The sequence below is a fragment of the Equus przewalskii genome, chromosome 27 (assembly GCF_037783145.1).
Source record: "Equus przewalskii isolate Varuska chromosome 27, EquPr2, whole genome shotgun sequence".
Lineage (NCBI taxonomy): Eukaryota > Metazoa > Chordata > Mammalia > Perissodactyla > Equidae > Equus > Equus przewalskii.
This window is the reverse complement of record NC_091857.1, coordinates 2572329-2585420: the sequence shown is the minus strand read 5'-3', so window position 1 is coordinate 2585420 and position 13092 is coordinate 2572329. Positions and strand designations below refer to the sequence as shown.

The 13092-nt window shown below is 36.9% G+C and overlaps 1 protein-coding gene across 3 annotated transcripts in view; it reads left to right on the top strand.

The window, feature by feature from the left end:
- The window catches only part of HTR1F (5-hydroxytryptamine receptor 1F), a 150348-nt gene that overhangs the window by 40389 nt on the left and 96867 nt on the right, over positions 1–13092 (top strand). The window contains exon 3 of one of the 3 annotated variants that reach the window (XR_011533815.1): positions 5767–12631. The exons of the other annotated variants lie outside the window; for them this stretch is intronic. The gene's annotated coding sequence lies outside the window, so the exon portion shown is untranslated. Of the gene's footprint in view, positions 1–5766; positions 12632–13092 lie in introns of those variants that run through there. 3 annotated transcript variants of the gene reach the window in all.

The following is a 13092-nucleotide window of genomic DNA, read 5'->3' as shown; positions in this document are numbered from 1 at the left end:
TAAATCCATAGTTATCTTTCTGGTTTCTGTGAGTACTAAGAGTGGTGCATGACTCTGGGATAGTCTAAATACCTCTCTAGATGTTCTTCTATACAGGGGAGGAATTTCCCAATACGATGGACAAGCGTTATGTTACAGTAAAGTGATAAACTAATTGGAGATAACAAAACATTTTGGCCTACAAACTACGTAATAGTGATAAAAACATTAGTAACTAACTTTCATAGCTCCTTTGCATGTTAAATGGTATTAAGAAAAGTTATTTAAGAAGTGTAAACAAGGCAAAGGGGCGTGCTTTTAATGTCTAACAGGTCCACTCCAAATTATTTAGTAATCTAGAGAATGTGCTTGTTAAATTCACTGTTGGCTATTGATGAAAAGTCCAGACTTAATGACATTACATGTTAACTTGTAAATTTTTTCTAACAGAAATAATTTCTGTCCAGGAGAAAAAGAAACTCAATTATTACAGATTATTAGAAACAATTTCTATCCAGGAGAAAAATAAACCCAAGTGTTACAGATTATTATCCCATAAGACGTTAATCAGTTTTGAATCTTACCTAGAAATCTTTACTAGTATTGTTTCAAAATGCCTATAAATACCCAAATCCTCAAAACACTCTGAATCAGCCTTGCCATCTGATTGGTTTATTTGTTAATTAATGAGTTTAATAAAATCTTTGCACATCTTTATTTTATATTTGAATGAGACATGTTATTAACGTTTTGAAAATGATACTTAAAGAATGGATTATTGTAATCTTCACAACCACAGGAAATAGGTACTAAAATTGTCCCATGCACTGTTATTATTACTGATAGTTCCATGGGTCTTATTGTCAACCCTGAAGAGAATCTGAGCATTAGGGAGGTTAAGTGGCTTGTCCGAGGTCACACAGGTGAATGGGATTGCAAACTCTCTAATGCCTTTTATATTTTTAAAGAACCAATACTTAATAAATGTTAAACTTCTGGGGAAAATAGTTACTAACATCTGTATAGATCTTTAGCCTTTACAAAGTAATTTCTATTTCATATTTAACCCTCTTAATGGATATTACTGTTGCTTTTGATGACAGTAATAGTAACTAATGTACATGCTGTCTTCATACTCCTTAGCCCTCCAGTTCCATCCTCCCCTCATATTACTATGTCACTTCATGCAGACTATAAGGTGCATTTATTCTATAGGATGATAATCATCTGTGTAAGTGTGTCCCCTCCATGATACTCTGGGTTCTTTGAGAAATGGAACCATGTCTTTTAATCTGTGATGCCTAGTACAGTGATAAGCACATATCATTGAACAGTGATGAATGAATAAATGAATGTATGAATGAATGAATGAGTAAGAAAACAATGGCTTAGGCTGAGGATCTGCAAACTCTGGGCTGCAGGCCAAATCCATCCTGCCACTGCTTTTTGGGTTTTTTCTCCTTATTAAAGTATAGTTGACATAGAATGTTGTATCAGTTTAGGTATACAACACAGTGATTCAACATTTATTTACAAAACAGTCACATTGATAAGACTAATAACCATCTGTCATCAATAACAAAGTTATTACAGTATTATTGACTATATTCCCTATGCTGTGCTTTTCATCCCCACAACTTATTTATTTTGTGACTGGAAGTTTGCACCTCTTATCCCCTTCACCTCTTTCGCCTCCCTCTACCTCCTCCCCTCTGGCAACCACCAATTCGTTCTCTGTATGTATGAGTCTATTTCTGATTTGATTTATTTGTTCATTTGTTTTGTTTAGATTCCACATATAAGTGAAATCATACGGTATTCTTCTTTCTCTGTCTGGCTTATTTCACTTAGCATAATACCCTCTAGGTCCATCCATGTTGTCACAAATGGAAGGATTTCACTCTTTTTTATGGCTGAATAATATACCATTACATATGTATACCACATCTTCTTTATCCATTCATCTACCGACGGATACTTAGGTTACTTCCATATCTTGGCTATTGTTAAGCAATGCTGCAATGAACATAGGAGTGCATATATCTTTTCAAATTAGTATTTTCATTGTCTTCAGATAAATACCAGAAGTGGTATTGCTAAATCTACTTCTGTGGTTCTATCTAACTACTACTTGAATAGTGGTTCTATTCTTAATTTTTTGAGGAACCTCTATACTGTTTTCCATAGTGGTTTCAACAATTTACATTCCCACCAACAGTGCACAAGAGTTCCCTTTTCTCCACGTCCTCGCCAACAATTGTTATTTGTTGTCTTTTGATAATAGCCATTCTAACAGGTGTGAGGTGATACCTCTTGGTGGTTTTGATTTGCATTTCCCTGATGATTAGTGTTGTAGAGCACGTTTTCATGTACTTGTTCTGCCACCTGTTTTTGGATAACCCAGAAACTAGAAATGGTTTTTACATTTTTAAATTATTTTAAAAAATCAAAAGTATGATAATATTTCATGACACATAAAAATTGTAGGAAATTCAAATTTCAGTGTCCATGAATAAGATTGTGTGTGTGTGTGTGTGTTGGGAAAATCAGCCCTGAGCTAACATCTGTGCCAATTTTCCTCTATTTTATGTGAGATGACACCACAGCGTGGCTTGACAAGTGGTGTTAGGTCTGCGTCTGGGATCCGAACCTGAGAGCCCCAGGCTGCTGGAGTGGAGTGTGCCAACTTAACCACTACGCCACCAGTCAGCCCCATGAATGACATTTATGAGAAAACAAACATGCTCATTTGTTTAGATATTGTCAATGGCTGCTTTTGTGCTGCAATGATAGAGTTGAGTATTAGCAACAGAGATCATATGGCCTGCAAAATTGAAAATATTTACTATTTGGCCTTTTACAGAAAGTTTACTGATTCTCCGGATTAGACAGATTCATTGTCTTACCCCGGATGCTACAAAAAGTAAATGATAGACCTGGAATCAAAGTCAGATGTTTTGACCTCAATTTAATGCTTTTTCCTCCATACTTTGCCGAGCCCGGAAAACTGATTTTAGTTCTAGACCATTAACGCTTGCTTCCAATTCTAGAGTTTCTTGTTAGGCAGAACTGGATTTAAATCTTAACTTTACTCAGTACTGGCTACATTACTTGTGGATCTAGTGCAAAATGAAAATGCCCTGGACCTGCAGCGCCATCCCATGGCAGACAGGAAACCTTCTGCTCTGGGAAATGCTAAGTACAGGGTGGGCCACCCAGTCCCCAGCCTAAAGTGCAATGGAGCTGCCCACCTCAGGCAGGGATGGCCACTGTCTCCCCCCATCTCCCGAGACCCGTGGGACACTTGCTGACCCTGGCCATCCAGGATGGAGGGTGTCAGTGATCATGGAGGGATAGGCAATTAGTTGGGATCCAGAGCACCTGGGGGCCGGGAGAGAAGGCGGGGTGACACATGAGCTGAGACTCGAAGCCCCTGCTTCATGCTCCATTGTCCCATCAGACTTCACTCACAAAATATAAATTTGAAGATAAAATTGCTAAGAATCTCAAGGCAGCAGCCACAGAGCATTAAACCCCAAGCGCAGGCCCTTTCTGAGTGGGGTCACACAGGTTGTACTTCCATGAAGCCAGCCCTGACCCTACCACATAACCAGACAGGATGCCTTCACAAGTTAAAGAATCTGTCTGAGACCCAGTTTACACAGTGGTGCAATGTACTTGGTGGTATCTATCCCAAAAAGTCGGGAAGTCTCAGTAGACCACATATAGAAAACAATTAGCAATGTTCTTGGCTATTTATTTTTCAGTTTCCTATACCTTTTTCCAGGACTGACTCAAGAAGTATTACCCCTATCAAAAAAGATTAAATGTCACTTCACTAGGCTTACGTTGAAACCAAATTCCTTCCCATCGTGAACTTCATCAATGGTTGGATCGTACGTTACCCTAAAGAGATGTCCAGACTAGAAGTAAATTGAGCCATTTTGGCTCCTTGTGAATAAGTCTTTCTCTGGACACTCGTTAGCTAGTCTATACCCTCTGGGTCTGCACCTTGGAAAGCAAATGAGAAACCTTCCCCAGGGTACTTTCGGACCCTTGCATTAGTTGTAGTGTGCCACTGCAAAGGATCCTAGCTTGACACTTTTATGGTCACAAGCATTAAACCTGCACCAACACCTATACTGTTTACCCTGGTTATTCTCCAGGATTCTACCCAGCAGAAAAGGAAGTATCATCATCCCTCTTACTATCAGCAAAGCAGTCAGCATGCATTTTATGGTCTCCAGGGGATATACTGCCCACTTGGTCAGATGGATTCCATACTAGTGTTCAGCTTCCCTTGGGGGTCTTTGGGATTCTATGCAACCAACTCACAGCTTTTTTTTTTTTTTTTTTTTTGAGGAAGATTAGCCCTGAGCTAACATCTGCTGTCAATCCTCCTCTTTTTGCTGAGGAAGACTGGCCCTGGGCTAACATCCATGCCCATCTTCCTCTACTTTATATGTGGGATGCCTGCCACAGCATGGCTTGCCAAGCAGTATGTAGGTCCACACCCGGGGTCCAAACCAGCGAACCCCAGGCCACTGAAGCAGAACTTGGGAACTTAACTGCTGCGCCACCTGGCCAGCCCCCAAACTCACAGCTTTGGGAAAGAAGACAATAATTCTAGTCTGTTACCACAGAGAACTAGGATTGTGAATAAACTCAATGTATTCATAAAAATACCATTAGCAAGAAGATGATCTCACCCAATGAGATGTTGATTCTTTTTAACATGAGGAAGGTCATTTCCTCTTTTAGTTTTTGCCTATTGTCCTAGGAGTCATATAATGATGTATCCTAGTAAATAATAATTTCCGAGAAGATTTTGTTCTTTGTATTGAGACCCACTCGACTTTTATTTGGAAAATAATTTCAGTATTCATAACTGGTTTGTTTTTTCATAAAAACTGGTCATTTGTTTTGAATAATAGAAGCATTCAATAAGTATTCAGTTAAGGTGAAGCTATAGAATTCCTCAATACTTTAAATTTAATTAGTTTCAACTTATTAAGAACTGATATTTATTGCTATGTTATATCAATATAGCCCATCAAATTATAGCTCCAAATTGTATTCGTAATGCCCCCAACTCTGAGAAGCTGACAGCACTGTACAGAAGTAACTCACTGATCTTCAGATACTTTTGCACTCCAATATCTACTCCTTCTTATTCTTAGTGCTATAATTATAAATTAATGATGGTAAATCTTAATTTTGAGTTGTTAACATAGGATCATTACAACAACATAATACTTGGTAGATTGTAGGAAGAACATTTTATACTGTCCAATCAATGACATATTGTGCTAATTTTTTCGTGATAGGAAACATCAATTTTTTTGGATTTGTCATGTTTACAAAAAGTTCGGGAAGATATGGATTCCTTAAGATAATTTATTAGTCGATATTGCCAAAATTTCATGGATATTCACTCTCAAGAGTATTAAATAGGAATTTTTTTAGATACAGTATCAACAACTCAATCAAACGATCTTCTTCTAATAAAGAAGAAAAATTACTTGATGCACATATCTGAACAGGCCAGGGGTTCAGGGCCTCACACAGTGTTGTAAAGGCTGTGTTTTCCTCCATATTCTCAGCTCTGCTTTCCTCCATGACAGCTTCATTATCAAGCCTTCATTATCTTTACAAAAATAAGACAGTCACCAGCAACTCCAGGGTTATATTTGACTAGTTTAGTAACACCACCGGAACAGAAAAATCTCTTTTCCAATAGTTCCAGCAAAACCCTTGGGATTCAGCATCGTTGCATTTCTTTTATAGCCAACCTGAGGCATGTTGACAACCCAGAAACCGAGGACATGGCCAACTTCACTTGAATTACAGTGGAAAAGAGTGAAGAGGAGTAGTTTCCTAAGGAAAATCAGGATGCCGTTACTGGGAGCAAGGATAATGGATACTCCACAGGGAAAAACAAGAGATGTCCTCCATAGTTTAACAATAGAAATAGATGAACGTGAAAGATCCCAACACATCTTGATAATTTATTACTAGATATTTTGAACCCATATTATATATTGGGAAACAATTTTCGAACTTCTTGCCTCACATTGTCTTTTGTAAATATCACATATTTGTGAGCTGAGCAGTTCTTCACCCATTACCCTGGATGAAATCACATTGAATGTGCTCAACTGCTCCCTTGACTTAAGGCAGATAAAATGTTATTACCACATTATAGTCATCGCTATTGAAGAATCTTTTTATTTTACCTTTTACACAAAATCAGTGTGTTGTTTTCTATTTTCTTATTAAGATTTTTCTAGAATTTGTTTTATCTGTGAGAATACTGTCGGGAAATAGTAACAGATTATTGAACAATTTCTTTCAGAAGGTAAAAGGATTATTTATTTTGAGATCTCTGGAAAGAAACCAGGTTTAAGCTTTTAAAAAGGCCCACACAGAAAGAACTGTAACGATTTAATAATTCCTAATAGCAACTGAGCATTAGAGAATAGAGATGTTAAAGGCTGAGTTAGCTGGAATCAATGCTGGAGGAAGTGACTACTAATCAAGACACCATCCCTACAATTTTCTATCTCCTCTTAATGGAAGAGGGACGCTTTTGGTACCAGGATAAACATTTTCTCTTTGCTCTGTATTCCATCCCTTCCAGCCATATCAGGGACCTCCATCCAACTATCCACTATGCCTCTCTCTCTTCAATCTCTCTCTATGATCGTTTCTTCAGCTCATAAGATCTCCCTTACTCTATACGTATACAGTACTTTTTTCTAACTACTGTCCACATCTCTCCTTTCCTTGGCATCTATAATCATGAGAATGATTTCACTTGATATTTTCCAGTTTTTCATCTTTTATTTATTCCTCAGCTGTTACCACCATTAAACTTAAATGACTTTTATCAAAATTAGAGTGGCCACGCATTTGCCAATTCCAGCAGATGCTGTGGATCCTCACACCATTTGAACGCATTAGATATTTGGCTCTTTAGACTGATCTCACATGTATTCTTCAATACTTTTCACTCTTGATTTCCATAAACAAGGATTTAACTATCCATCTGACTTCATTCTTTTTCCTGTCTTCACCCCTCAACCCACTTCAGCGTGGTTTTTACTCTCTCACTCCATTATAATCGATGGAACCACAGCCAGAAGTTGAACTGGTCCAAAGCTCATGCCATTTCTCTTCTGTTATTCTATAGAAAATATAATATCACATTCATCATTTTAAATCCTCAATCTACATAGGGGCTTTAAAGCAGAAGATAAATGGTTGCAGTCCTTTTACTGAATAAGACACAAAGGGTTTTTAGAAGGCTATGCATAAAACCCAGTAACAATCCGTGAAACTACTGTAATCCTTTTATCCCATCTCACTCTCTGACACCTCCTACATCATTTGGCTGGTACACTTATTAGACTAAGTTTTCTGGAATTCTGATTCTTGCCTTTATATTTTGAAATTGTAAATTTGTTACTAAAATATAATATGCAGGGGAGGTGATTGAACACAAGACATTTTCTATTTTATGAAAGACAAACTTTAAGACTTCAAATTTGGGTGTATGTGGTATCTCTAATATATGACAGAATATTTTTAAAATCTATCATAAAAATGATATTCATGGGTGAGAGTTTCAAGTGATTAAAATACCTTGATTATTTTGTAATAATAATGATTCCTTTAAAAATTACTTTGAAATAATTAATAGATTCACAAGAAGTTGCAAAATAGTACAGAGATCCCACGTGCCCTTCACCCAGTAAACCTGATGCTTACATTTTACATAACTATAATATAATATCAAAATCAGGAAATTTGCTTTGGTGAAGTGCCCTTGCATATTTCTATGCCATTTTATCAAAGGTGTAGGTTCACGTAACTACAACCACAAGCAAGATTACAGAACTATTCGCTCACCACAAAGCTCTCCCTCGTGCTACCCGCACTCTCTCTCCCACAACCCTGAGCCCCTGACAGCCAGCACTCTGTTATCCATCTCTATAAATATTTTGTGATTTTGAGGTTATATGTGGAGATTGGCTTTTATCACTCAATGTAATGCCCTTGAGATCCATCAAGTTGTATGGATCAATATCAATCAATCAATCAATATCAATCAGGATCAATAGTTTGTTCCTTTTTATTGCTGTGATTGCCTTTTGTTGCTTTGTAGTTGAAGCATTTTCCATTTAAATTGTTGCAATAGAACTCAGTAATGGACTGAAATGAAAACTGGTTGAACTGTACACACGCATTACGGAAGTAACAGATCAGAAAAGGAATTGAGGTAACTCCACCTTCTTAAAATCTAACAGTCTCTTTGATGGGAAAAACTAGAAAGGACGTAACCCGTGCCTAAGCTGAGGGGGTAGCTTGCTGCATGCAACAATCTGAGTGGACCTAAAAGCTTCCTTCCTTAAAGAAATACTTCTCTGGTTTGCCTTAGTCCCTGAAATCTCCACCATTGATCGGTCCTTTGAATCATGCCTGGCAATGAAAGCTCCTCTCTGCTTACAATTGCATTATATGTGTGAAAGGACATGGAGGAACTAAAATATTAACCCATTATCCCACTAATTGTGATAGCAAAGATATGATTTCTATGAAATTCAATAACCTAAAAAATAAAATAAAATAAATCTCACCTTTTGAAGATTTCCCAAGAACTGCTGCTCACACCTCACTCCTAGTCACTGTTCTTTTCTCTACTCATAAAATTAGAACTTGATTAGATAGTGGAAGAATCTCTGCATTCCCATTAAGGTTACAAGGTATACTCACTCTTCTGGAAATTGAAGAATATTTGAATATTAACAATTCAACAACGCAAAACAATTTTTATAGAGTCTCAACACATTGAAATGAGCTATAACAGAACTTCAAATATCTAGGATTTTGTTTTAATAAAATAGTTTCCTGGCAAACAAACTCTGAAGTCAGAGAACTCATAATGAAATATTACCACATACATGATGGCTCTAAAATTCTTAGAGCAAAACAGTACCCGAGTTCTTTCTGGGGGAAGAACAAGATACTGGCAATCTCTGTGGATTATAGATCAGGAAACTTTGTCAGACTTACTTCTTACGAAACAAACTTGTGGCACTTAGTCGCTAGTGCATCAGCATGTCTGACCTGGGAAAAAATAAATTTTCCTCCACCAGAGACCAGAGTCAAGTAATTTTTAAAAGCTGAAAAATTCCTCAAAGAACCGTAAAACAAGAGGCACACATTCACCTACAGGAGTGAGAGGACGTGCTCTGTAGATGCGGGGTTGGGTCTCACTGAAGCGGGGTGTCACGACCAAGGTTTCCAAGTTCAGACAAGCTTTCCTGACCCTCCGCCTCCGAAGCATGGCTGGCGGACTCCATTATTCAGGTGGACCTGTGTAATTAAGCCCTTGAGGTTTCAGCTCCACCCGTGCTTCTGGAATTATGCCAGACATTTTTCTACAAGTAGTTATAGTTTCCATTCACTCAAGAATAATCTCAGAATTAAAAATATTAATGAAAGCAGAAGTGAAAACCTGTAAAATCTTTTGTTTGTGCTGGTGGTCTCAATAATAGAGGCTAAAATTATTTGATTGATTTGTTTGTAAACATTGATATGTTTACTTGGATTCTGTCTGTGATGTTATTTCTTCAGTATTTTGTATTTTTCATTCTAAGATATTAAATGTGAATTCTTCCTGAGTGTTGTTTATAATTATGTTTCTTGTTTTGAAGTAGCTCGTGACCAAATGCAATGAATTTCTTGCCATAGATATCATGTAAACATATTGCTGGTCCTTCACTGTCCTGACTTTCCTTTTCAAACAAGACAAGGCATGGTGTACGTTCTACTTACCAAAAAGAAACCTGCCTCCGTGCATTGCTCAAATGCTCACTTGTTATTCTTACTATTTGAGTTAATATATTTTTCAAATGGTTGGACATTTTTATATATTTCAATTTTTAAGTCCCAATTTCTTATTTAGAGATGGAATATATTCTCTTCCCTGAAGAGATAATTTTGGCATTTTCACTCAGGAATTCATCCACTGGATTATTAATTCCCTAGGAGCCTTGGTTTTATTCATCATCAAATCCCCGACACTTAGCGTGCAGCTAACTCTTTTGCCGTTTTTTAATGGAGCTTTCACGATGCGCTTCGGCTCCTCTAAGCTCTGAGGATACGCAGGAACAAGTCCTCAGTCCCATGGGGCTGACATCCCACTGGGGAGCAGACGGTCAAGAAACAGATAATTAAATGAACCTGTAGTAAGTTACGTCAAGGTGATATGAGGACAAAGCAGGATACACAAGAGAGAATGCCAACTTTATACAACTTTGTAATTTAATAAATGACAAAAATAAGGCTCATGAAAGGTTAAAGGACTTTTCTAAATCACTCAGCTAAATAGCAACATAGTCAGCATTTGCATTTGTTTTGTGGAACTATAAATTCAATGTCGTTTCCATGCTTAAGCCCTGGCTTTCAGCATTGGACTGGGGAAGACCTTGTTCTGTAATATCACAGCTCCATCTCTTGAGAATGAAGTTTAAATGAACATCTTTCTGTTTAAATATAAATTCTTCAAGGATACAATTGTATCTTAATTACATAAAATGATTTATTGCTTTTGAAACAGAAATTCCAAGTTTTTCATGCTGAAGTTGAATTTTATAGAAGTTTATAGGAATTTTCTAGTGGACGGTGAAATGTCATTTTATGGTTAATTACGCTATTAATTCGCTTTTGTTAAAATTAAAATAATCTCATGGTAAGTGTATTCAAAAATGTTAGTGTTTCCAGATTTTTTTTTAAGCTATATAGCACACACAGCCAAATAAAAATGGGAAAAAACATGACTATAAAATTCACTCAAAAAAATTTACAAATGATCATTTAACATATGAAAAATGTACAGCTTCACTCAAAATCAAAGCAATGCAGGGGCTGGCCCAGTGGTGCAGTGGTTAAGTTCAGACGTTCTGCTTCCACAGCCCGGAGTTTGAGGATTTGGATCCTAGGTGCGAACCTATACACTGTTTGTCAAGCTATGCTGTGGTAGGCGTCCCGCATATAAAATGGAGGAAGATGGGCACGGATGTTAGCTCAGGGCCAGTCTTCCTCAGCAAAAGGAGGTGGATTGGCAGCAGATGTTAGCTCAGGGCTAATCTTCCTCAAAAAAAAAAAAAAAAATCAAACAAATGCAGATTAAAAGATTAATGAAATGCTTTTAGGGGGGTTAGCCTTTCACATTAACAAAGATTTGTAAGTAGTAATAACGATGATTTGAAGGAGGTAATTTTGTGTGTGAGGAAGATTCACCCTGAGCTAACATCTGTTGCCAATCCTCCTCTTTTCTTTGCTTGAGGAAGATCAGCCCCGAGCTAACGTCTGTGCCAGTCTTCCCCCACTTTGTAAGTGGGAGGCCTCCACAGCACGGCGGATAGTGGAGTATGTCGGTGCCCAGTAGCCAGACCTGCGAACCAGCCGCAGAACCCCGCGCAGGACTGTAACCTCGCGGCCAGGGCGGCGGCCCCTTGAGGGAGGTGACTGTATCTTAGGTTGCTGGCAAGACGGTTAATTGGCACAAATTTTCTAGAGTTCTATTTGACAATAAATATCAAGTACCTTAAAAAATTCTGTAGCTTGGACTGAGGAATTCCACTTCCAGAAATGTATTCTTAGGAAAAAATCTTATAAAGTCAAAAATGTTTTATAACTCATTGCAATGTGTTGAGTCCTTTTTTGTTTTAGGATTTTGCATAGTTAAATATTCAAAGATTCCTCATTTTCCAGAAGAGAGAGTATGCAGTGTAACCTGAGTGGAAACTGATTCTTTTCTGATCTAATCAACTTCTGATTTTTTTTAGAAGAGGGGGGAAAAAAGTGACCAGGAATGAGGCATAAGCAGCAGGTCTTAGGAAATTTTCAAGGGATAAAATTTGTTTTATTTTAGTTGTTCAGGTTACTGAGCTTCATAGAAGTCTGGAATTTCAAGTAATATATAAAGAGTGTGTTTTTTTAAAGCAGATATTAGGTTCAAGAAGATGTTTGGAATTTCAAAAACAAATAGTACATATGTTTTAAAATGAGAAAACAGGTTTAAAAATCGATGAATTATGATACATTCATAAAATTAAATGTTATGATAGTAGAAGAAATATTTTCTTCATGATTTCTTCATGATATAGAAAATCCCACAATTTTATTACACAAAAAAATAAAGAAAAATATATGTACTATGAAGATGCAAAATGGCATATATAAGTTTTGTATACACATTTAACTATACACAGGAGCAGAAAAAAAAGCAGAAAAAGTTAACCAAAAATGATGTTAGCAATAGGTATTTCTGTGTTCTGAAATTAAGTGATTTAGTTTTCTACTTACCTAAAGTTTCTATGGTTGTCTGTAATAGGTAGGCACTACCTTTCTAAAATATGTCTTTATTTGATTGTTTTGTAATAAGTGAAAAATAGTTATATTTAAATGCAGTTAACCATTTCTATTTGCCCTCCAGCCTCCCATCTCTGCTCTCATCCCACTGAAAGAAAATATTAACAAGTTTGGGGTACATCTTTCCACATTTTTCTCATAGTTGATACAAACTTACAAATGTTTGTTTCTAATTTCTTTTTACCAAAATAAAAGTCTGTTATGCCCATTATTTTGCGGTTCTTTTTCACTTAACGGTATGTCATGATCATCTGACAAGCAGAAATGTTCAGATTTCTTGATGCATGTGCCATACACAGGTACGATTTTACTGAAACAAAAGCATGTCATGTGCATTTCTTTAAATCTTTTTAACTTCCTCTCACTCAATTCTATAATCCTCCAGCCATTTCATTCCCACTCCCAGATAGTAATCTGTCAAAATCTGCTTATATAATTACCCATTATATACACTTATTTGCATCTTACTTTTATTGCTTAATACCGCTTCAGGAGAATCTTCAAGTCAACTATGCTAATTCACTCTATGCTAATTCCATGTTGTTGATGCACTACAATTAATCCAATTATTTCTCTATAACATTCTTTTTACCATGACACGGTCAACGTCCTTGAGCATTTAACCTAAGGAATTAGGGCTTTCCTGGGGTGGATCTACAGAAGCGGCCTTCC